Source organism: Dermochelys coriacea, chromosome 1, assembly GCF_009764565.3.
Source record: "Dermochelys coriacea isolate rDerCor1 chromosome 1, rDerCor1.pri.v4, whole genome shotgun sequence".
NCBI classification, from domain to species: domain Eukaryota; kingdom Metazoa; phylum Chordata; order Testudines; family Dermochelyidae; genus Dermochelys; species Dermochelys coriacea.
In genome coordinates this window covers 161,625,003-161,648,458 of record NC_050068.2, presented here as the reverse complement: position 1 = coordinate 161,648,458, position 23,456 = coordinate 161,625,003, and the positions used below count along the sequence as shown (strand labels likewise).

General features: G+C 43.2%; 1 protein-coding gene and 1 long non-coding RNA gene across 4 annotated transcripts in view; one reads left to right on the top strand and one right to left on the bottom strand.

Annotated features, from left to right (window-relative positions):
• The window catches only part of KCNJ6 (potassium inwardly rectifying channel subfamily J member 6), a 219,952-nt gene that overhangs the window by 11,068 nt on the left and 185,428 nt on the right, over positions 1-23,456 (bottom strand). The window lies entirely within an intron of this gene.
• Positions 1,494-23,456, top strand: part of LOC119849743 — a 37,371-nt gene continuing 15,408 nt past the window's right edge. For both annotated transcript variants that reach the window (XR_005290567.2, XR_005290566.2), the window contains exon 1: positions 1,494-1,552. This is a non-coding gene — a long non-coding RNA (uncharacterized LOC119849743). The remainder of the gene's footprint in view (positions 1,553-23,456) is intronic.

Sequence of the window (23,456 nt, the reverse complement as noted above, 5' to 3'; positions counted from 1 at the left end):
TTCTATAGGGAAGCAACCAAGGGAAAATAGTTGTGATGTTTGGAGGATTTTTGCATTTTGTCCATCATAAGGATGGGGGTGGAGCTGTTGTAGAACCTGCAGCTGATATAGTCATCCTCCTCTGCTTGTAGCATTATTTTCCTTTCGCTTCGTAGTGCTGTCATCTCGGCCATCCAGTGATATGTCTGGAATAATATGGAGGCCCACATCCTCCATCAAATGTGGCCATTTGAGGGCAAATTTTCAAAGGGTAAAGGCCTATTTGTACGCAGCCAAAAATGCAAAACATGTATGAATGCAATTTTGCACACAGACCTCTTCTTGAAGGAAGTGTCCCAGAACTGCAAAGCGGAAACACTTGCCGTGTGAGCTACAGACACGCTTACTTTTTGTGACACTTTTTGTTATCTGCTCATTGCAATTTATGAAACACATGTAACTATTGCTGTCTTGGACAGGTCACTTCACCTCTGTGGGCCTAAAATGGAGAGAATCCTGAACCACCCCACAGGGATACGGAGACTTTTAATTAGTGTTTTGTAATGCTCTATGGTAGTCCCATTTATTTTAGAGGCACAGCACCATGAACAAAGGCTCCTTTGCTCTGAAGAGCTGTGGCTGGCTCAGTGGAGCATACGTGGCATAGGGACAGCGCTCTTCCCAGAATCCCTCCCCTCTGATATCCTCCTGCACTTGCCATGTTAAGAACCCAGGAAATTACATACCTCTCAAAAGAGTTTTTGTTAACAAAGTTGGTTAAATCCCTCACTACAGACTCTTAGAATCAGGGAATGGCAGACCTTTGAACTGTACCTTAATGCCCCCACAGCACTGTCCTACAGCCTGTGATAAACTCCATCTTCACAAGGAACGTGCTGCTGCTTCACACCGATAAAGAAACACATTCTTCACTGCATGTTAACTGTCCTCACAGTATGCCACAAAACTTTAATTGCAGCCTCATACTTGTGTCAGAAACACACAACACGACACACTTGTTCAACACAGAATATCTGCTGATGTTGCTGAGACTGTGTTGTGTTATCCTGTTAGGGAGATTAATGTCATCGCTCCTTGCATAATTTGCTTTCCTTTTTGTACTGTGCTCACTTGCTCCTTCAACATCTTATTTGCATTCTTCATTGAAATTTTTCCAATGGAAAACCCCTGTATGCTCTGTGACAGACCCAGACCAGTTGGGTGCAGGAGTCTGGTTGAAGGAAAATATACTGGACACTGGACAAATAGTTTTCTGTTCCCTGAGTGACCAGGGCAGGGGCTGCCCCAGAGCAGTCAAGAAGGTGCTAGAAGCAATTAAGTCAGGCAGACTCCATAAGACACCTGGAACCAATTAAGAATTGATTAGAAGCAATCAAGGGAAACAGGCAAGTCAGATCACCTGACGCCCATTTAGAACCAGCTGGGAGTAGTTTAAAAAGAAGCTCCTTAAGAGAGGCCAGCTGGTAGGACCTGGGACTAAGAAGGTGTGGTGTGGGAAGATTGGGAGAAAGAAGGTGCGCAGTGAAAGAGCTGGGAGGACAAGCATGGTCAGGTAACAAGGAGGTTGCTAGGAGGCTCTGTTTGGGGAAGTAGCCCAGGGAAGAGCTATAGCTCCCGTAGTAAAGGAAAACTACCTGTTGCCAGTGCTATTAGGGTCCTTGGGTTGGAACCCAGTGAAGAGTTCCCCCAACCCACTGCACACCACTACAAAATTGTTCCCTGAGTAGGAAGACAGAGACTAAAGAGGGCTCTTACACCAAATCCATTGACTGGCCAGTGATGAAGGTGGCTCAATAAGCTGTAACCCTTGCCTCTAGGAGGGGACAGAGACTACAAAGAGGGTCACAGCAAACCTATGAGGCAAACCCTAATCGCCTAGAAGTGCAAGACCCTCCTAGGCAAAGCCGGAGCTCTGCCACAGCTCATACAAATTAAGTATATTCCCTCTAAAATACACTGAAGAAATACTATTGCATTTCAAATACTCTCCATTTCCCCCTGCTCTTTCATTATGGTCGTTCTTAATGCAAGTAGAAAAGGAGTACTTGTGGCACCTTAGAGACTAACACATTTATTTGAGCATAAGCTTTTGTGAACTAAATAAATGTGTTAGTCTCTAAGGTGCCACAAGTACTCCTTTTTTTTTTTTTGTGGCTACAGACTAACACGGCTGCTACTCTGAAACCTGTCTTAATGCAAGTGCGATCTTTTGCCCCAGACACCAAGATCTGAACAAGCTAAAATGAATGTGACATTCACAGAAGCATGACATTCATCAGCAAACTAGCAATCACAATACAGAAGAGTCGGTGTAAGCTGTTAGGAAATTATTTTGAAAAGTTGTCTGAGACAGGCTGCTGTGATGATATAATCTACATCTTTGTGGGCCATATGCTACTCTTGATTTGCAAACACTAAGGGGATTTATGCATGTGGATTGAGGGTTTAGAAAGCACTCCCAGTTGTCGTTCCGGTTAACGGTGAGTCCTCCATGCACTCAAATATAAAGGCAGATCGCTGAACTATAATAGTTTGGGAATGTGCTACCTCCCAAACCAAGCCAAATGAAAATGTTTTTATAAAGCTTTTCAATAAACATCAGTCTTAATATCAAATGAGACATTAGTTTGTGCCCAGTAGAAGTAACTTGTACACACTTAAAAATGATAGACATATGGTTAGCACTTTACGGTTTTATTATTTGTAACATTCATCAAAGTAACATGGTTTATAAATCATGTCCTCCATTCAGCAAAGTAACTATATATTATGAATCAACTTTTTCTCTATTACACTGTGGTGCTATTATATTGTGTGTGTGTGTGTTTAATATTGTTACCCCCTTTGTCAAGCAAGAACAGATTTTGAGGCTCTCCAGGTTGGCTTGTTGGAAGCAGAAATTGGTGACACGGAATCAGGGTACTTTCTTAATGTAATTGATTTATTTATGAAATGTGCATGGGTCCTGTGTCCTTGAAGGGACACAACTCCCTTTTTAGAGACATTTCTGGAGAGAGAGAGAGAGAGCTGCCCTGGGCCTCTGTGTTTCCCTTGGGTCTCATAACTCTAAATTACTTCAAGTTTTCTCTTTCACCCTAAGTTTACACCTGGCAAGCTCCTCTACCTCAAAGCCTCTCATCTGGGACCGCATGGTTAAAAATGAGTCTGGGTATCAACCTACCTTTTGAAAGTAGCTACTTTGCAATATAAAAAAACCTGAGCCCTTTAACTGCCAAAGGAATGTCCTCTAACCCACATTGTTTCGTTAATGTGTGTGTGGGTATTTATACGTCAATAACCCCAATGGACAAGCCACTAGCACCTTTTGGCATATCAATATATCTGTATGTATGTGGGTATATCTATAATGTAAAGCAAAAATCATGCTATGTATAAAATCTGTGGGTCTGATTTTTCAGAGGCTGAGTATCTGTAGCTTCTATTGACTTCAAATGGAATTGTGACTTCAGCAATCAGGCCCTGTATCAGTATCTGTATCCCTTCATATACAGATACAATTATTATATGGTCATGGCTCCCCAGTTAAGTTTACGAGCCAGGATGCATTATGATCTATTTAGTAGAGCTGGTCAGAAAAATTCCAATGAAACATACATATATATTTTGGTCAGAATTTGCTGATTTGTTGAATTCAAAACATTCTGTGGAGATGTGTAGATGAAGTGCCAGAGGAGCCCCGGACCCTGCCTGGTTTCCTGGCAGCATGCATGCCCACATCCAGGGTCCTTTGCTCCAGGGCTGGGAACACCAGAGCTTCCAAGATCTGCAGCTCTCATGGAGTATGCCAGGCACACTACCTTAAAGTTGGGAAAATGGGGCTTCCAGTGTCCATGGCTCTGTAGCAGCCCCACCATGCCAACTGCCCCAGAGCCAGGGCTCTACCCCCTTTTTAGGGCAAATTTCAAAGTTGTTGGTGTTCACTGCGAATAGGAATGAAACCAAATGATGAAATACCAAAGTCCTCTTTCCAGCTCAAATATGAAATGTTAATGTCTCTTACCTTTCCCTATCAAGTTAAAACACCTTCAGAACTAGAATATAGGTGATTTTTTGAAGCAAATAAGTTGAAATAAAGCAAAGTTATTAACAATTGTTTTTAGTGTGTGTGTGTGTGTGTGTGTGAGAGAGAGAGAGAGACTGACTGACTGACTGACTTCTGAGTGCTCTCCAGTGCAGGGGTGAGCAAACTATGGCCCATGGGCCAGATCTGGCCCGTTGGGGCTTTGGATTGGGTCTGCGGGATTGCCACCCCCGTGGTGCCGCAGGCCCTGCGCCGCTCTCGGAAGCGGCTGGCACCATGTCCCTGTGGCCCCGGGGAGGGGGGGCAGAGGGCTCTGAGCGTTGTCCTTGCCTCCAGACACCGCCCCTGCACAGCTCCCATTGGCCAGGAACGGGGAACAATGGGGGCTTCGGGGGAGGTCCCTGGAGGTGTGGGAAGGGCAGGGCGCGGAGCCCTGTGCCTCCCTGTCCCCTAGGGGCCGCGCAGGGATGTGGTGCCAGATGCTTCCTGGAGTGGCACGGTGTGGAGCCAGGATGGGCAGGCAGGCGGGGAGCCTGCCCTGGCCCCGGTGCATGCTGCTGCCACCCTGGAGTCTGATCCCCTCCTGCACCCTGCCCCCAAACTCCCTGCCCTAAGCCCCCTACCTGCACCTCACACCCCTCCTGCACCCCAACTCCCTGCCATGAACCCCCTTCTTCAACCTCGTGCACCCCTGCCCTGAGCCCCCTGCACCTCTCCTGCATCCCAACTCCCTGCCCTGAGCTCCCTCCTGCAGTCCGCACCCCTCGTGCACCCCAACCCCCTTCCCTGAGTCCCCTCATACATCCTGCACTCCTCCCCTGCCCCAATCCCTTGCTCTGAGCCCCTTCCTGCACCCCGCACTCCCTCCCACACCCCAATCCCCTGCCCCAGCCCTGCATACAATTTCCTCACCCAGATGTGGCCCTCGGCCCAAAAAGTTTGCCCACCCCTGCTCTAGTGGCTGGTTACTGCTTAAAGAGACTAAAACAAAAAGTTACTTCTACTGCTGGCAGCCATTGGTAGTTCTACTTTAGTTCAGGTGGGAGAGGCAGTCTGAGACATAAGGAGCAGGGTTCTAGCCCTAGGAATTGTATGATTTATTCAGCAGTGGTGTAATTTGTTGGTAGTAATGGAGTTGTTGCATGATGGCATTAAAAATCATTGTGATTTGAAATTTTAACTACTGTCCAATTTTGATGGGGTCTCTCTAGGGAGGGTGAGAGTAGGGGTCCTGGGGGGATCTTTTTTGCTCAATATTAGTCAGATTTTTTTAATAAATGAGGACATCAAGAAACCAAAATAATTAATTTCAAGCTAATTGAAATTAAAACGATAGCTAAAATGTAAAAGGAATGTTTAGAGTCCATAAAATTCCTGAGAGCTGGAACTTCTGGTCTACTAAATCCACTGTACTGTAAGTGGTGCAAAGTGTGTTTAAAATGGCTGGACATCTCCAACGGAGAATTCCTCTTATGCAGGGGAACTTTCTGCCAGCACAAAGCTGGTGGAGGCAGCTCTGTAGCCTCTTGCACCAGCTATCCCTTTCTATCACCCTCTATCTCCTGGTATAGCAAGAGGAGAGGGGATGTACCAGAGTGGTACAATGGAGGAGAGCTCTACTTCGCCCAGTTCTCCAATGGTCTAAATTAGAACTACTCCCCGGCAGCTCTCACTTATGCTGGGGCCAGGTGACTTCAGGTCAAGGAGTTGCAACCATTCCCCGACATCTCCCCCAATTTAGTGAGTCTGAGCTCTGATCAGAAATGGGAGGATCTGCCTCACGGTCTTTAGAAGCTGTAGTACTTATGATATAAGCTTGTCCCTGTTAGATGAGTTAATTGGGGCTGCTCTTAAACTAGCATAAATTCTTGTAGCTCTGTTGGCTTCAATGGAGCTAGGTCAATGTCATTACTGTGCTAAGGGTGTTCTAGGCCTGGTTCAAAGACTCCAGTCCAGGCACTCCTCCCTTGTGCTACAAAAAAAACCAAACCAAAACCATAAACACCAGCATTATCACCACTAAGTACTTTTACAAAGGGACCTTTCTAGCCTTCTCTGGAGCAATCTCATTAATTATCTCATCCCACTCTATCTGTCTTGCTTCCAAGTTCTCTATAGAACAGGGGTAGTCAATAGGCAGAACATGGGCCAAATCTGGACAGCCAGATGCTTTTGAATGGACCCCAAAATATTTTTATTTACTTATTATTATTATGTATTATTTTATTTTATTACTATTATTTTCTCTGGAGCCTGACCTTGACTATACTTTGACCAAGAAATTTGGACCTTGACAAAAAAACCTAATTGACTCCCTTGGCTGTAGAAATAACTGCCAGATCTCTTAACCTTTTCTGCCCTATGGACATTCTTAGATAGGTATTGATTAATTTTAGCTTGCTGAAACTCCTTTCATTAGCAGCCATGGGTTACTGGCAGACAGCAAAAAATATGAAGTGCTGTTTCTGTGTTAAGGAAGTTTGCATCTAATGACCTTTTGTGAATGTAGCTAAGGAGATCAGTGGACACCTTTTATCCTTGAAGATTTGCTTGCAAAAATTCGTGAAGGGCTCAATCTTATTCTCAAAATTCCAGAGTTTAAATCCTCAGGATAGCTGGTTGCTAAATTTTCTCTCTCTGTCGTTAGGTCTTCACTGCTGAGACTTTTCAGTTTCTTGCTTGCCATTAAAACAAAGCTTCCTTCAACTCATTGTACTTATTCATCCTGTCATCCAATATTGTGTCTAAGATGGCGTTGGCAACCTCTCATTCAAAACCTTTTTCAGGATCTGATGAATTTTTGTCCTTTGCAAGTTCGCATGGCATTAATTTTCTCTGTTGAGATCATTTGCCTTTGAATTGTGTGGATATTCCTAATGTTTCAGACTGTCATGCAGCAGCTTCCTTACATGCAATGAATCCAGAAGAAGACCATCATTCTGGTAAAGCATCTCAAAGGCCACCAAGTAAACTGAGAGCCATTTGAATGCCAAGATCCAAGCTCTGCTATTTTTTGGCTCACAACGTTAAGGTTTGATAGGATAGTATACCACATCTCAGCCAAAACTAGAAATGAAAACCCTGAATTGTTCACTTGCAAGCTATCAGCTTTCGACGTAAGTTTTGGCATAAGATTGTGTGAAGTCTTGATCTTGTCTAAAGCGTCAAGAACACCCTTAACCTGATTTTGTAGTGGATGGATTGCCTCTACCTCTGCTAACCATGTTGTCATGCTGTGGCATTTTAATTTAAGGCTAATATGCTTTTTCAGCACATTCCAACATCCAACAGAAGTGCAAGAGAGGCTAGACAATATTTGAACAATTCCAAAAAATAGTACAACTTGGGGAACAGCCCTGGTGGCCGCTTCTCTGACAAGATTCAGTGAGTGAGCTTCACCTGGGACAAAAGATGCATACTGATTTACCTGCTGAATTCGATTTTAAACACCTTTGTATGATGCTCCATTGTCATAGCTTTGTCCCCTGCAATCAGCCATATTTAAATCGTCTTTTCTTCAGCTTCTCTAAAATAACCTCCTATTTTGGTGTGGATATCAATGAAACCTATGAAGCGCTGAACAACTTTTGATCTGTTTTTCGACATACCTTAACACCTGATACATTTGTTGCATTTGGGACAGATGTGGAGAGCAAGCAGACATAATAGAGATGTATTTAGCTTTCCTAACTTTGTCAAAAATAGTCTGCCATACTTTTCTTGAACATTTTGAATTTGATTTGATAAGTATGTCACCTTTGTGACACGAGCCTTATTGCTTCCATGTGATCTCACAACACACTATCAGACCTTGCAAGCACTTCAAGTAAATCCAAAAAGGCCTGTCTAATTTCTCATCTGAGTCTTTCAAAGCTATACATCTCTCACCTAAGCCCAACAAAACATCCAAGAGATGATGCAAAATATTGTGCCACTTGTGTTTCTTGTATTGCATACTTTTGTCAATTGTGCAACTCTTTTCCTACTGTTCTACAAGTTCCATCCAGTGAATGATTGTCTCCGTGTGTTCCTTCGAACATTCATGTTTGGCATACTTGATCACTATAGTGGAAAAAGTCAGTGAACCCAGTTTTATGGTTTGGAAAGGAAGATGAGGAATTTAGCTGGAAAAGCAAACAAGCGAAAAGGAGGAAAGAATCTAATTGTACATCAATCAAGATCGCTAGCATAATTCTCCATTAGGAATTTTGACAAAGACCCACGATTTTAATACTTTCCTTCCTTTGTATTAACTAGATGAAAAATCTTATTTTAAATTAATAATGGGACTGTTTTCTACCAAAAACCAGCAAATAGGATCCATTACTTGTGGGCAAGTAGCCATTCCTGCCTCGTCAGTGTCAAAATTCTGCTCCCATTTTCAGTAATCAAACTGTATTCAGTATCCATGTTCATAACAGTTGCACTAGCAACCAATGGCCAACTTTGTGCCCTGGAATCAGAGACTCTAGGACCCAACGGTTCAATGCCAAGCTCTGTGCTGGAATCGCCCAACAAGCCTGACAACCCAAATCAAAATCCTCATGAGCTATGGAAGGCCCAGTAGTGCAAGTAGCAGAAACAACTATTCACCAGGAACAAGGCTGAACTTTGCAAGTTTCAAGAAACTCTGTAGCCTACTCACACTTTTCGGATCTTCTTTTTCATGGGCCTCCTGCAGATTGTGCTGTTGAGCCCCACTCTTGTGTTTGTAGGTATTCTGGTGGAAATCAAGGTTGACTCTCAGAATTCCCTCACCAAGCTTGTCACGAACAAATTGCTAGGCTTGGAGTGATTGCAGGGTGGGTGAAAGATCTAATTACTATCTCTGTGAAACTCTGAGAGAAATCAGTTGAAAGGTTATAACATTTCTGTGAAACTCAGAGCTATACCAGGTGAAGCTAATGAGCCAGAGCTCAGGAATGAGAATAAGGGCAATTGTGGTCAAGTGAAGGGAGCAGATACAGAGAAGGCTAGGGCCCCACAACAAAATAAAAGCATGACAAGTAAGTAAAAAAATGCAAAAAATGGGGCCCATTGTGGGCCAGGTTCCACCAGAACCTTTTGAACACCTTTTTGCAAGGCCCTGGCCAATGTACATCAGTTGAGGATCTGCCCCAATGCCTCTTGCTGGCAGGGAAGGAAGAGGGGGAGAGAGACCATTGTTGTAATTATTATATAGTGGGAGGCACTTAGGGTGACCAGACAGCAAGTGTAAAAAAATTGGGGCAGGGGGTGGGGAGGTGATAGGAGCCTAGATAAGAAAAAGTCTCAATTTTGGGGTCTGTCCCTATGAAATCAGGACATCTGGTCACCCTAGAGGCACTCCAATACTATTGCGATGTGCACCAGCGCAAGAACCTAAAAAGACATATGGATAGAACATTGCTTTCAGTGTGCAACATAATACATTTATTTATTGCTGAAGATTTCCCTTCATGTTTGTTTCATTCTTTTATATGGTGAACATTTTTAATTAATTGTGTTGCTTCTTTGTATACGTTTTAATTTTAGGGAGCAACATTAGCTTAAAGTTAATAAGATAGTTTTGGTCTCTTTATTTTACATACACATGGAGACCATGGAACCACAGCCAAACATTAAATAAGTATAGATTGCTGGGCCAACTACCTATAAAGTAAAATTAATTGCTGTGTTACTACTTTGCGGTTTTAAAATGGTCTTTATAGTTCAGTTGTAGCTCTATGTTGTAATAATAGCAGAATAATAAAAGTTGCCAGTAATAAAAGTTCTATGAGAGAAACACACCGTTTTGGATACATTCCCTATTGCTGTCCCTTTCCCAACTCATAAGATAAAACATTATGGAGAGAGTTGATGCTTTGACTCTTGGCCTTGGTTACTGTGGGTAGCCCAGTCAATACGTGTGCCAGGAGGCCCAGCTTTGCGTGAGCCAGCCAATGTGATATGTAAAGGTTGTTGGTTTTTTGGTTCAGATAGGCACACAGAGCTCGCTTTGAAGTCACTGGGACACTATGTATGTATCTAAAACCAATATTATTTGGTTATTGCACTTATGACTCCCAATACCATACAATCAGAAGGTCTCACAATCTTAATGTATTTGTCCTCTTACAGAGAGGGTAAGCAACAGAGAGACTAAGTGACTTGCCCATGATCATATGGGAAGTCTGTGGCAGAGCCAGGAATTGAACCCACCTCTTCCAAGTTCCAGGGTTAGCACCTTACCAGCCTGCCTCTCAATATATATAAACGTGTTTAGAAACTGTCTGCAAGATTAAATGAAACAGTGTGACTGACTTTGCTCCCTCTGTCAGAACATTAAACAAGGACAGTGCTTCAGTGGATTGTTAGCACTTTGTCTTACAGCCAGCATTCAAGGTTTGATTAAGCTTAGCATGTACACAGTGCAGTCTACAGAAAATGACAACATGGGATATCCTAGTTCCCTGGGGCCATTATTCACAATGTGGGCCAAGTTACAAACCAGCCCCTTGACTGATTAGGATCAATAACAAAGCTGACAGCGGGTCCAGATTCATCAGAGTTGAAAAGTGGCACATGCGCAGTTAGTTTGGGATTACATTTTATTTGCACCGTCTATTGGTATTTAGGCTTATGTCTTAACACTGGTTTACAAGGCTGCAGATTTCAGTGTGGTGACCTACTGTGACTTGACACATTTCCTCACAGCAGGCCTAATGGAAGACTTCACACCCACGCACACAATAATGCATTGTGTTACGCTCCCCCACTATATGCGACTGCACTTTATGTGATGGGAGACAATAAATGCAAAACCATAAGAGGTAGAAAAGGCTAGAAAAAAATTGTTACTGTAGAATCCTGGAACACATTAAACTTTCTGGCCAAGGTGCCACGAACTTCAGCACGAATCTTTGTTTTCATGCGTTTTCGTGGCCTTTTTACTGGGGACTGGTCTCTCTTTTTCATTTCAAATTTAGTGTCTGTGATAAAGCATATCCCACTAGGTGGTTGTTTCAAAATGAAATCAGGATGCACATTATGATGAGTGCCATATACTGCATCTTTTTGGTTGGCGATGATCACAAAGTCAAAAAGAGTGAGAGGCTGACTTTGATTGGGATGCCCCGCGTCTGAATGAAACCACCTTGGGTGTACAAAATTTCCAGGACATTTCATGAAAATAGCACCATTTAACCTGTCCTCTAGAAAGGTGGCTTTCCAATTTAAGTTGGCTCCATCTGAAGTGTGAGACTTTTACTTAGTAATGTGGGGCCAGATTCTCTGTCAGTGTAATGGGTTCAGCTCCAGGGAATTCAGAAGTTTCACTCATTTATAGCAATACAGAATTTAGCTCAGAGTCCCTGACCACGTGCTAAGACTTACACATGCATGCCATGCCTGTTACACTCATATTAGTGCTAGTGTTTAGGGGCTCTTTTTTGTTGTTGCATGTCCTTATTACTCCAGAGTGCAGTTTCTAATGCATCTTGTTTTCAGTCTGACCTGAAACACTAAGCACAAAATTCTTTGCATTCAGAGGGTGCAGACTTCATAGAATCATAGAATCATAGAATATCAGGGTTGGAAGGGACCCCAGAAGGTCATCTAGTCCAACCCCCTGCTCAAAGCAGGACCAAGTCCCAGTTAAATCATCCCAGCTAGGGCTTTGTCAAGCCTGACCTTAAAAACCTCTAAGGAAGGAGATTCTACCACCTCCCTAGGTAACGCATTCCAGTGTTTCACCACCCTCTTAGTGAAAAAGTTTTTCCTAATATCCAATCTAAACCTCCCCCATTGCAACTTGAGACCATTACTCCTCGTTCTGTCATCTGCTACCATTGAGAACAGTCTAGAGCCATCCTCTTTGAAACCCCCTTTCAGGTAGTTGAAAGCAGCTATCAAATCCCCCCTCATTCTTCTCTTCTGCAGACTAAACAATCCCAGCTCCCTCAGCCTCTCCTCATAAGTCATGTGCTCTAGACCCCTAATCATTTTCGTTGCCCTTCGTTGTACTCTTTCCAATTTATCCACATCCTTCCTGTAGTGTGGGGCCCAAAATTGGACACAGTACTCCAGATGAGGCCTCACCAGTGTCGAATAGAGGGGAACGATCACGTCCCTCGATCTGCTCGCTATGCCCCTACTTATACAACCCAAAATGCCATTGGCCTTCTTGGCAACAAGGGCACACTGCTGACTCATATCCAGCTTCTCGTCCACTGTCACCCCTAGGTCCTTTTCCGCAGAACTGCTGCCGAGCCATTCGGTCCCTAGTCTGTAGCGGTGCATTGGATTCTTCCATCCTAAGTGCAGGACCCTGCATTTATCCTTATTGAACCTCATTAGATTTCTTTTGGCCCAATCCTCCAATTTGTCTAGGTCCTTCTGTATCCTATCCCTCCCCTCCAGCGTATCTACCACTCCTCCCAGTTTAGTATCATCCGCAAATTTGCTGAGAGTGCAATCCACACCATCCTCCAGATCATTTATGAAGATATTGAACAAAACGGGCCCCAGGACCGACCCCTGGGGCACTCCACTTGACACCGGCTGCCAACTAGACATGGAGCCATTGATCACTACCCGTTGAGCCCGACAATCTAGCCAGCTTTCTACCCACCTTATAGTGCATTCATCCAGCCCATACTTCCTTAACTTGCTGACAAGAATGCTGTGGGAGACCGTGTCAAAAGCTTTGCTAAAGTCAAGAAACAATACATCCACTGCTTTCCCTTCATCCACAGAACCAGTAATCTCATCATAAAAGGCGATTAGATTAGTCAGGCATGACCTTCCCTTGGTGAATCCATGCTGACTGTTCCTGATCACTTTCCTCTCCTCTAAGTGCTTCAGGATTGATTCTTTGAGGACCTGCTCCATGATTTTTCCAGGGACTGAGGTGAGGCTGACCGGCCTGTAGTTCCCAGGATCCTCCTTCTTCCCTTTTTTAAAGATGGGCACTACATTAGCCTTTTTCCAGTCATCCGGGACTTCCCCCGTTCGCCACGAGTTTTCAAAGATAATGGCCAAGGGCTCTGCAATCACAGCCGCCAATTCCTTCAGCACTCTCGGATGCAATTCGTCCGGCCCCATGGACTTGTGCACGTCCAGCTTTTCTAAATAGTCCCTAACCACCTCTATCTCTACAGAGGGCTGGCCATCTCTTCCCCATTTTGTGTTGCCCAGCACAGCAGTCTGGGAGCTGACCTTGTTAGTGAAAACAGAGGCAAAAAAAGCATTGAGTACATTAGCTTTTTCCACATCCTCTGTCACTAGCTTGCCTCCCTCATTCAGTAAGGGGCCCACACTTTCCTTGGCTTTCTTCTTGTTGCCAACATACCTGAAGAAACCCTTCTTGTTACTCTTGACATCTCTTGCTAGCTGCAGCTCCAGGTGCGATTTGGCCCTCCTGATATCTTTCCTACATGCCCGAGCAATATTTTTATACTCTTCCCAGGTCATATGTCCAAGCTTCCACTTCTTGTAAGCTTCTTTTTTATGTTTAAGATCCGCTAGGATTTCACCATTAAGCCAAGCTGGTCGCCTGCCATCCTTCCTGTGCATCCTCCCTGTATCATGGTTATTTTGCACAGTGGATCCAAACTGTTCAGCTGCACCACCATCCCTGGTGTGTGTGTGTGTGTGTGTGTGTGTGTGTGTTTGTATTGGGAGGGGAAAAGGGGCAGAAATACTTACCCCTGGAGGAATGGCTGATTCTACCTCCAGACTGTCGTGTGAAAATGAAAAGCAATGAACTTTTTTACCCCAAATATTTGGGACCACTACCCAGCTAACAATATTTAATCTTCATTGAAGCCACAGATCTGGTACATGCTCAGCAAACCGACCAACCTGATGTATGAATTTTAATCATTTTGTGAGTTGTGCCTTTTCAAGACTAAATGGGATAAAATGATCGTTGCATTTTTTCTGCTGGCTAATCTGTGAAATCTAATCAGATCAAATAACGGAGTCCTGACCAGAGAGAAGTGTGTGTTCCGGGCTGATACTTGGGGTCCTTGGAAGCAGTCAGCTCAATTCTATGGAGTAGGAACATGGAGTACAGTACTAGGATGTTGTATCCTCCTCTGTGTTTGACTAGTCTGGAATTTTTGCAGTTCATTGGTGTTGTGAATATTAAACCGACACCAAGCAGGAGATGCAGTTTATTGCTGTATTTCTACTTCAGAACTGCTCCGAGGAGATAGGAGCACTCTAACACTTGATTTAAAAGCTGCAATAATGTGGCTATCTTCAGTGACTCCACTTTTAAAATATGAGGCTCGGATGAAATTGAAGACTCGTTTGACCTTTTGAAAGCCTTTAGAAAATACATCCTGTTGAACAGTGGAATTCCTCCTTTAATTCTGACCTGCAGATGGGTCTGTCTCCAGTGATGCCGAGGTGCCACTGATAGATCTGCTTGCAGTTTTCTGAGAACAGCAGGGAACAGGCAGCAAAAGGATAGTGTTCCAACTGAGCCTCCTGCTGCTGCTTCACTTGAATTAAGTCTCTGCAAGATATTTTGCTGCTGCAACCACGTCCACAGAGGAAGGCTAATGGTAGGAGCTGGGCCAGAGGATTCAGTTATGGCTTTGGGCTGAGTGTGGGAGAGGAAAACTGCAAGTGTATCAAGATTTACAGTGTGTCTTACATTTTTAGATCTGTCAGGTTTTCTTTTTGGCTAGGTTGTTTCCAAATTAAAGGGACTAGTCAACTAGAAAATCACATTATGTGCCTGAGTTTCTTCTTTTCTTTCCATGTGACACCTGAAATCCCTATAAATGCAGATGTTAGCAAACCAGAAATCCTTCCCCATGCTTTCCAGCTTGCTTCTTTGAGCCTTTGAGAAAACTTTGTGCAGAGTCAGCTTTATTGTCCCTCTAGTAGTTGGTTTCTCCATTGCTGAAAAAGACCCTTATAAATATCAACGGAAGGAGGGAGGGAGGAGGGAAATGGGAGAACAGTCATCTCAAGTGTACTCCGCTGCATGGTACATCCTGCGTTACAGCTGGTTCTGTCTCCCTGTCCTGCTGCATCACATTTTCAGGTGGTGTCCCTTCAGGACAGGGAGCAGCAATCGCTGGCTGGTAGGGATGCGGGAACCTTCTTTCTCCAGCAGCAGCCCCCTGGACCTTTCGGCTCCTTGGAGAAAGAGAGGAAAAGAGTCTTCCAGAGAGGAGTCACTAGAGACAACAGGGATGTTTACTTGTGTAGAGGAGGGGTGACGATGGGCCAGCTTGGACTGCTACATTATCCAAACAGGAAAGTGGGGAGGAGGAACTAGAGCGGGCTCCAAGCTGCTGAGCTCTGCATAGGCTGGCAGGCTGTACTCCCATTCTCTTGTGGCCCAGCCTGCTCACTCTGACCTCCCCTCCATCCTAGGGAAAACCAGGTCAGGTCCTGAGCAGCTGGGTGTTGTAGCAACCAGGCAAGGTACTAATAAACTTCAACAGGACTTCATTTTTAAATGGAAACCTCTTTACCAAGCTGCTGCTGCACCCTTGGTAGCTCTCACTCCACCTCCTCAACTTCCCCCCCTTCCCGTTTCCTGTCCTTTCACACTCCCAACAGCCAGTGCCCCCAGTTCTAATAATTACAAGCAGCATCTAAGCACCACACTGGGCTCCCTCTCTGTGCTCCTTAGGTGGGAGGCAGGGGAATGGAGCAGGGCCCAGAACATCAGTGGCTGCAGTAGAGCCTTGTAGAGAGGCAGGGATGGGCCTAAATTAATCAATGGGGCTGGGCAGGGGTTAAATGATTTTTGTGCTGTCACTGTTGCCAACTCGCCTGATTTCCCCAGGAGTGATGGGACCTGGGCTGGACCCAGCCTGCCATGAGGTGCAAAGCTCTGTCTGACTACCAGTTTGAGGTCTGCCTGGGGGAAAATGTCCTTTGCTTGCCCTGCTACCCTGCCCGTCCTGGGGCTGAGCAACCAACCAGAGATGCTGCAGGCAGACACCTCTCTCCTCCTCCTCCCCTGCTCTCAGCAGCCCAAAGCTGTTCTCATAGGATGGGAGGAGGGACCTAAAGAGCCCAGCATTGCAGGGCGGCTCCCCTCCTGCCTGCCCCTCACCTTCCTGTGAGCAGTGGGGACAGGACAGTTCCTCTGCTCCTCCTCCCAGCAGCACCTGTCTGGGCAGGGATAGAGGGAGGTGAAGAGCCGCTACAGCTGCTCCCTCAGGTGTAAGGGGCAGAGGGGACCCTACTGCAGGCCCCCCAGGCCTGGGAGGCAGGGGTGAAGAACTCCAGGAGGAGCAGGGATGAAGCTGGGGTGGGGCACTGAACTGAATGGGGGCTGGGTGGGGAGAGGAGTAATTGCTGGGCAGGGGATGGGCAGATGTGGGGGATGAGAGCTCCTGCAACAGAGGCCAAAATCCCCTTACCGAGTACATCTGGGATCATGGACGGCACTATCTGTCACACCCATGCAGGGGGCGAGCGGGGGAATTAAAAAATAAATAAAGACCAAACCCCACCAATCTAGTCTTCAAAAACAAACAAAGAAAAAAAAAACAACCCTCGTGATTTTTGGGGGGTCAGATGCTCTCTCCAACCCCCTCCAAGCCAAAGCTGATTGGTCAAAGTCCTTTCCCGCCAATCCGTCAGTGATTACAAAGTGGATTTATTTCATTGACATAGTGTGGAAACAGCCTTAAAATGAATGTTGATGGGAGGTGTCACCCATTGAGAGGTTTGATGACTGAGAGGTATGAGCAGGAAAATCCGTGTGTGTGCGTACAAAGGTTTCACTTTCATAATATTACAGCAGAACTACTTTGGATAAGAAGGAAGTTTTTGTGTAAGCAGTGTACTATGGGGGCCATAGGTCAAATGGTGGTAACAGGGATTCTACTGTGTGTATGGCGGGTGGAATTTGCAGAAGGGCTCAGCATTGATCTGTTACATGTGACATAACACACAGCATATACAAACCTCAGAGAGGGAGTTTGTATATAACGGGGAGGATATATCTAACATACATTTTATTTACGCTCCTCCATTATAATTGCAACATGTTTGGGGAGTTACTATAATTGTGCATTTCAGGGGTGCAGGGGAAAGAAAAAATCTTCAGTTAGAATGATACTTGCTGGGTAAGGGGTATAGGCCATACTGGCTTTTTTATTTTCCTAGTTTAAGTGCTCTGTAGTTGTCAGAACTGTGAGTTAAACATTTAATTAAATATAACTATGTGAAGCTATATTATATTTCCCTATTTGGTCTAATCAAATGCAAAATTTGAATTTATACTTTAGGCGGCTTCTGATCCAACATAATCTAAAATTGTATTTAACACCCCACCCCAAAAAAATCCTTAAATCTGGAGCACACTAAGGCTCACTTATATAGAGTTTTTAATAAAATGTCACATTTTACTACGTCAAGGATGTGGCTGAAACGGGGATTAAAAACGAGCCTTTGTGAGCCCATTCTGACAAGTCTTAAAATCCAAGCAGCTGCTAGAGATCAAAAGCTTTTGACATCAATCCATGAATCACATTCAAAGTCCTCTAGTTACTATTTCTGTGGTCATGGTTAATGGCAGTGTTGTAGCCTTGCTTGGCTTTAGTGAAATCTGTGTGGCAAAGCACTCAGTTCAGCCAGGCAGATGTTAACAAGACACTATGTTTGGAAATTAGTGTAAAGTGAAGATGTACTGTTTTCCCCAAGTTTCAGAGTAGCAGCCGTGTTAGTCTGTATTCGCAAAAAGAAAAGGAGTACTTGTGGCACCTTAGAGACTAACAAATTTATTAGAGCATAAGCTTTCGTGAGCTGAAGTGAGCTGTAGCTCACGAAAGCTTATGCTCTAATAAATTTGTTAGTCTCTAAGGTGCCACAAGTACTCCTTTTCTTTTTGTTTTCCCCAAGATCATCTAAGTAGTTGGCAAGCAGCAAAATCTGTCAGTTAGCATGGTCAGTCAAGCAATTTTATGTTAACTGTGCATCTTTTCAAGTGGGTAGGAAAAAAATCTAGATAGGTGAGTTTGCTTGTGGAAATGATAATATATAGGAAGTAGTCTCTTCCTAGCCCCCCCATATTGCCAGAGGTTAAATGTTATATTTGCATGGTGCTTTTCCTTCTGAAGAGTCCCAAAGGGCTTTACAGACTGTTGACTGTCACGAGAGTTTAGGGGCTCAGCACCTCCAAGGATCATGCCCTAAATTCATACAGCAGCATGGAAATGCTGCCACCTCTTAGATGCACCCAATTGGCACATAGCACCTTGCAAAACAGGGAAAATTTTGGCAAAAGACATTGGAGCAAATACCTAATTTTACAAAAACTCTTCAGTATCTGTGCAGTGCAGACAGGGCAGCAGTTTTAAGTTCTTATCTGGAAGACCTGTTGCACAGAACTAAATTATCTACTCCGGAAGGAGTAATGTTTGAGTTAATCAGCTGTCTAAATGGGCCATCTTAATTATCACTACAGAAGTTTTTTTCTCCTGCTAATAGCTCATCTTAACCAATTAGCCTCTCACAGTTTGTATGGCAACTTCCAACTTATCTGTATGTGTATATATATATATATCTTCTTACTATATGTTCCATTCTATGCATCCCGATGAAGTGGGCTGTAGCCCATGAAAGCTTATGCTCTAATAAATTTGTTAGTCTCTAAGGTGCCACAAGTACTCCTTTTCTTTCTGTGGATACAGATTAACACGGCTGCTACTCTGAAACCTGAGTTAATCTTGTTAGGATTTGAAACTGTGGTTCCAGGTAGTTGACCTTAGCCCCTAACATTTCAAACCTGACTAAGTTTAGATCACTAAACACTTGTTTGTGCCGTTCTCTAACGTGATTCAACAGAACTGATTTTTGATTTAAAAGACATTGTCAAACTTGTTAATCTTAAAAATCGATCTGCCATAAAAAGTGCCCTATCGTATTTTTGACTTTAAATTCCAACTTGGAATTTAAAAAAAACAAAAACCTATTTGGTATAGTTTGAGAGTTGAAGCAAACAAGCAATTCAGCAAATACCAGACTTAATACAACTCAGAATACGGACAAACTTTTACATACATACTCCTAGTTCCCCATCTAGAAAAGCATGTCTGGAATGCAGAGAAAGTCGTTTCTGGTTTTTGTTTTGTTTTGTTCTGTTCTGTTACCATTCCATAGCAAATGATATGTTTTATTGGAATTCGTAGGGTAAGATTTACGATCAGTTACAACTTTCACGTTGTTAATTAATACTGGATACCCATCAACTCTGGCAGTGTCTATTTAAAAATGTAGGACTGAGCAAGGACCAGATGCCACAGGTAAATGAGAAGCAGAACACTGTACTTCTAAATCTGTGGTTAAAATTCAGATGAAGTCACTAGTGAGCAGTGACCAAAAGTTATTACCATGTGACAACTGTTTGGTATGCTGTGTAGTACACTTGCTAGGAGGGTGATGCCCACATCAAGGGTTGTAACTGACACTCTTGTCAGCTTTATTAGATTGAATTGGCAATGATATCAAATTATTATCCAATGCCTAGAAATGAGCCCACCAAAACAGGAAAATTGATTGTTTGCTCTTCCCACAAACATTTCAGATGGGTAGTTGAGGGAAGGAAATTTGAGTTCTTGTGCTGGCAGTTCTCTAACACATGCTTCATATATTGCAATAACAAAGGTTTGGTACAACTTGCATAGCATTTCTCCTACCAGCCGCATCCCAAAATACTTCAGTTTTACTAATAAAGAATTTCAGAGGGTGGGAGAAAAAAAGTTTTTAGCTGAGTCTTGAATGGAGATGGACAGGTCTGGGAAAGCAGTTTTAGGGGGCAAGAAGAGAAGATTTTTGCACCTGGAATGGTGAGGTTGTGTGCCATACCACAAAGGAGTGGCATTTCAGACAGTCTGTTGCATCAGAATGTATGATACATGATGGAAATTCTGTGCTCTTAAGTTCCCTTTGCTATGGGGCCTGGATCTATGGATATGCTATTAATTCTCCATTTGTAATGGAACCCTTAGCTTTACTTCTATGGGCCAGTTCACTCCCCCATACCAGTCATGAGATGACATTCTTCTACCATAAAGGATGCCAACAATAAGATTTAACAATGTATATACAATTAACCCAACAAGCAAATTACATCTTGAATCTGTTGCTCATGCACTAGTGTGAAGGATACTTTAGAAATGTCTACACAGAAAGATGACCACCAGGATGATGGAATTTTTGTGGTGGATCACATTTGAATGTAGTATTTCATTAAGAAGTCTTGCTAGAAGTGGGAAAAACAAACCCTTTTTGGTTGAGTTAGTGATTATGGCTGCTTCTTTTGATTTTTTTTTTTTCCCCAGCTCCCCTATAGACATGAAGCACTTCAGCAAACTAGCTCCAGACCACATTCTCCTTAAGGACAAGCAAAACAATGACATGGTTTCTTTCTTTGAGCTTTTATGACAGCTGCCAGACCATTGCTAATTTGCAGCAGTTTGTTGATATGTACTTTGGGTGAGGTTGCCCATCCTTCACAATGCTGATATCCTGTCACTTGGTGTATAACTAGAACAAGTCCCAAATCTCAGAGGTAAAATGGGGGAAAAAAAAATAAAAACAGTCTCTACTGACTAATGAGATCTGCCTTGAATGTTACACATAAGTTATTTAAACAGGGTTTTAAGTGATATGGGACTAAACTGTTGATGTAAAAGGAATATGCAAGGCCAAACACTGCTGTCAGTTAGCACCAGTGCAAGTCTGGACTAACTCTTTTCACTTTTGTTGAGTTTTTCAGGATTTATACAGTAACTCCACTGAGGTATAAAACTGGTGAGATCAGAATCAGGCCCACAGCCTGGACTAGCTGGAGCTTGTGAAGTTTGTAATATAAAAGCACTGCATCAAAACAATTATAACAGCCCAGTCTAGATGTCACTAGAGCAGTATTTCTCAGCTGGTGAGTCATAACCCCTCAGGGTGTGCGTGTGTCATGAGGCTTTGAAAATTTTATTACAATCTAAAATATAAAGGCCCCAAGAAAACCCTACTCCAAGCACAGCTTTCTATAACGAGAGAAGGAATAATAAAAGACTCCATGCAGGTCACTAGAGACTTTGCTTTGCCAGTTTAATTAAACCTGGGATGTTCTCAGATACTACAGCGATGGATGGCAGATAGAACTGCTTTGCTTCCCCCCGCCTCAGCTGTGCCAAGTCTGCCTAGCCGAGGATCTGGGCTGTGGGTTGGGAGGATGTTGGTTAACTTCCTGTGGTGAAATTTCTGAGTGGCTAATCCATGATCTGCTCTGGCGTCAGTACATCCGAGAAAGAAGTAAGGGGGTTTTAATTTATATTTTTTTTTAAAGAGCAAAAGGAGCAAAATGTATTTGCTAATTCCCAGCGTGCACGTAAGCACTGGAAGGTAATGTGTGAAATGCAGAAAGTCTGAGCTGTAGAGAACTTAGATCTTTACTGGGTGTTGTGCATTACTTTGAAAGCAGCTACAGAACATGGACATGTGCTGTGCATAAAGTATTAACTTCTCATTCATAGAATCATACAATATAGACTATCAGGGTTGGAAGGGACCTCAGGAGGTCATCTAGTCCAACCCCCTGCTCAAAGCAGGACCAATCCCCAACTAAATCATCCCAGCCAGGACTTTGTCAAGCCTGAACTTAAAAACCTCAAAGGAAGGAGATTCCACCACCTCCTTAGGTAATGCATTCCAGTATTTCACCACCCTCCTAGTGAAAAAGTTTTTCCTAATATCCAACCTAAATCTCCCCCACTGCAACCTGAGACCATTACTGGTTTTACTGGAAATGGAAGTCAATGCAAATGCAATAACATGGGAGAATATATGTTACGTCAGTATCTAGAGTCACGGTTTGTATCTCATAGAATCCGGAAACCCAGGTGGGAGGAAATTACTGGGGCCCAGGGTAGATAGTAATAATAATTTACCTCTGATTTAGTACTCTTTATCTGTAGCTCTCAAAATGCTTTACAAACCAAGGAAAGCGGTACTATTCTCATATCAAAGAGAGAAACTGAGGCTCAGTGAGGTGACTTGCCCAAGGTCTCTCAGTAGGTCCATTACAGAGCCAAGAAAAAATGCTCCTGGTATATGGATATATAACGTTGGCATTCATTTGGGAGAGTGAAGTTACAATTAATCCTTTGCAGCCTGCCATCTGAACTTTTTGGCAATAGCACTGATGCCATTTTCATGGATTGTCAACATTTGGAAATGCCGATGGCCAAGCTTCCATTAATGGCCAGGCTTACATAACATAATTTTGAACTACCATTTCTACCCTGTCTAGTGGTGCTTCAGAGTGGTGAAATAGATATTTTTGCTGTGATGATGCTGTATCTCTGCAGGTTTCTCTTTTTGTCTGCTTTTTTGAATGCCCCTCATTTTAATCATTATTTTAATACTACCACCATTGACTTAATGGGAGTCTTCCCTGTGTAAGGACTGCAGCATCAGATGCTGTAAGGCCAGTCATATACACAAAGACAGCCATGATTTTGATTTTGTGATTCAGGTGTTCCCAAAATAACAACTCCAGCGTTCTTTAAAGTATGCCAGGGAGATCCCTCAATCTCTTCAAATAGTTAAAAAGGTTGGTTGATCATCATCAAATGAAAATTACCTCTGTCATATGTGGGGAGAAGAAGGGAATTTAACTGTCAGCAGTGAGAAGACAATTAGCAGACTTCAGAGAGGCACTAGGACAGTTAAGACATTGTTACAAGAAAATAAGTGGGAAATGATGGATAGATCAGGCTATTATAAGCAGATGGTGAAATTGAACAACAAATTACCACAAGATCGTGAAATGATCTAAGATGAAATCAACCAGCAGTTAAAACTGTTTAGCACCCAAACAGAAGGGAAATGTTTAGGTTTCATACCTTGGAAATATTTGCATTGTAATTGCATTCTGTCTGAAAAGTCCTTGCAACACAGAAAATTACTGAAATTTCTAATTTTGCAAAAAGTTGCAGTAAAATTTTCAATAGTTCAGTGAAATTTGGTAACCTCTGTGAAAATTTGGCTGTGAGAAAAGCCTTAATAAATGATGGATCTTGCACTTATAGAGTCCAACCTCTTCGGTCTTGCAAATGTTCCCATAAGTATTGAGAGAAGTTAAAAAAATGTTGGAAGTATAGTTTAACCACCTATTAATCATACACAAAATATTTTGCCCTGCACAGCAAGGTGAAATAAATGTGATCAACTTCATTGCAAATACAGAGATAATTGTGCAACTAATTGTGTGCTGCTCCCATGACTAAACATTGGCTCGAAGCCAAGTAATGCTACAAGCATTCCTCAAAAAGTTTTGATAAATACTGCAAATTTCATGTAATAAAACCCTTTATGACAGAAGAGAAATTGTGGCCCACTTGGTTTTTTTTGTTTGTTTTTTAAATTCTTCTTTATGCTTCTAACCAATAATGAATATGAGACATTTAGA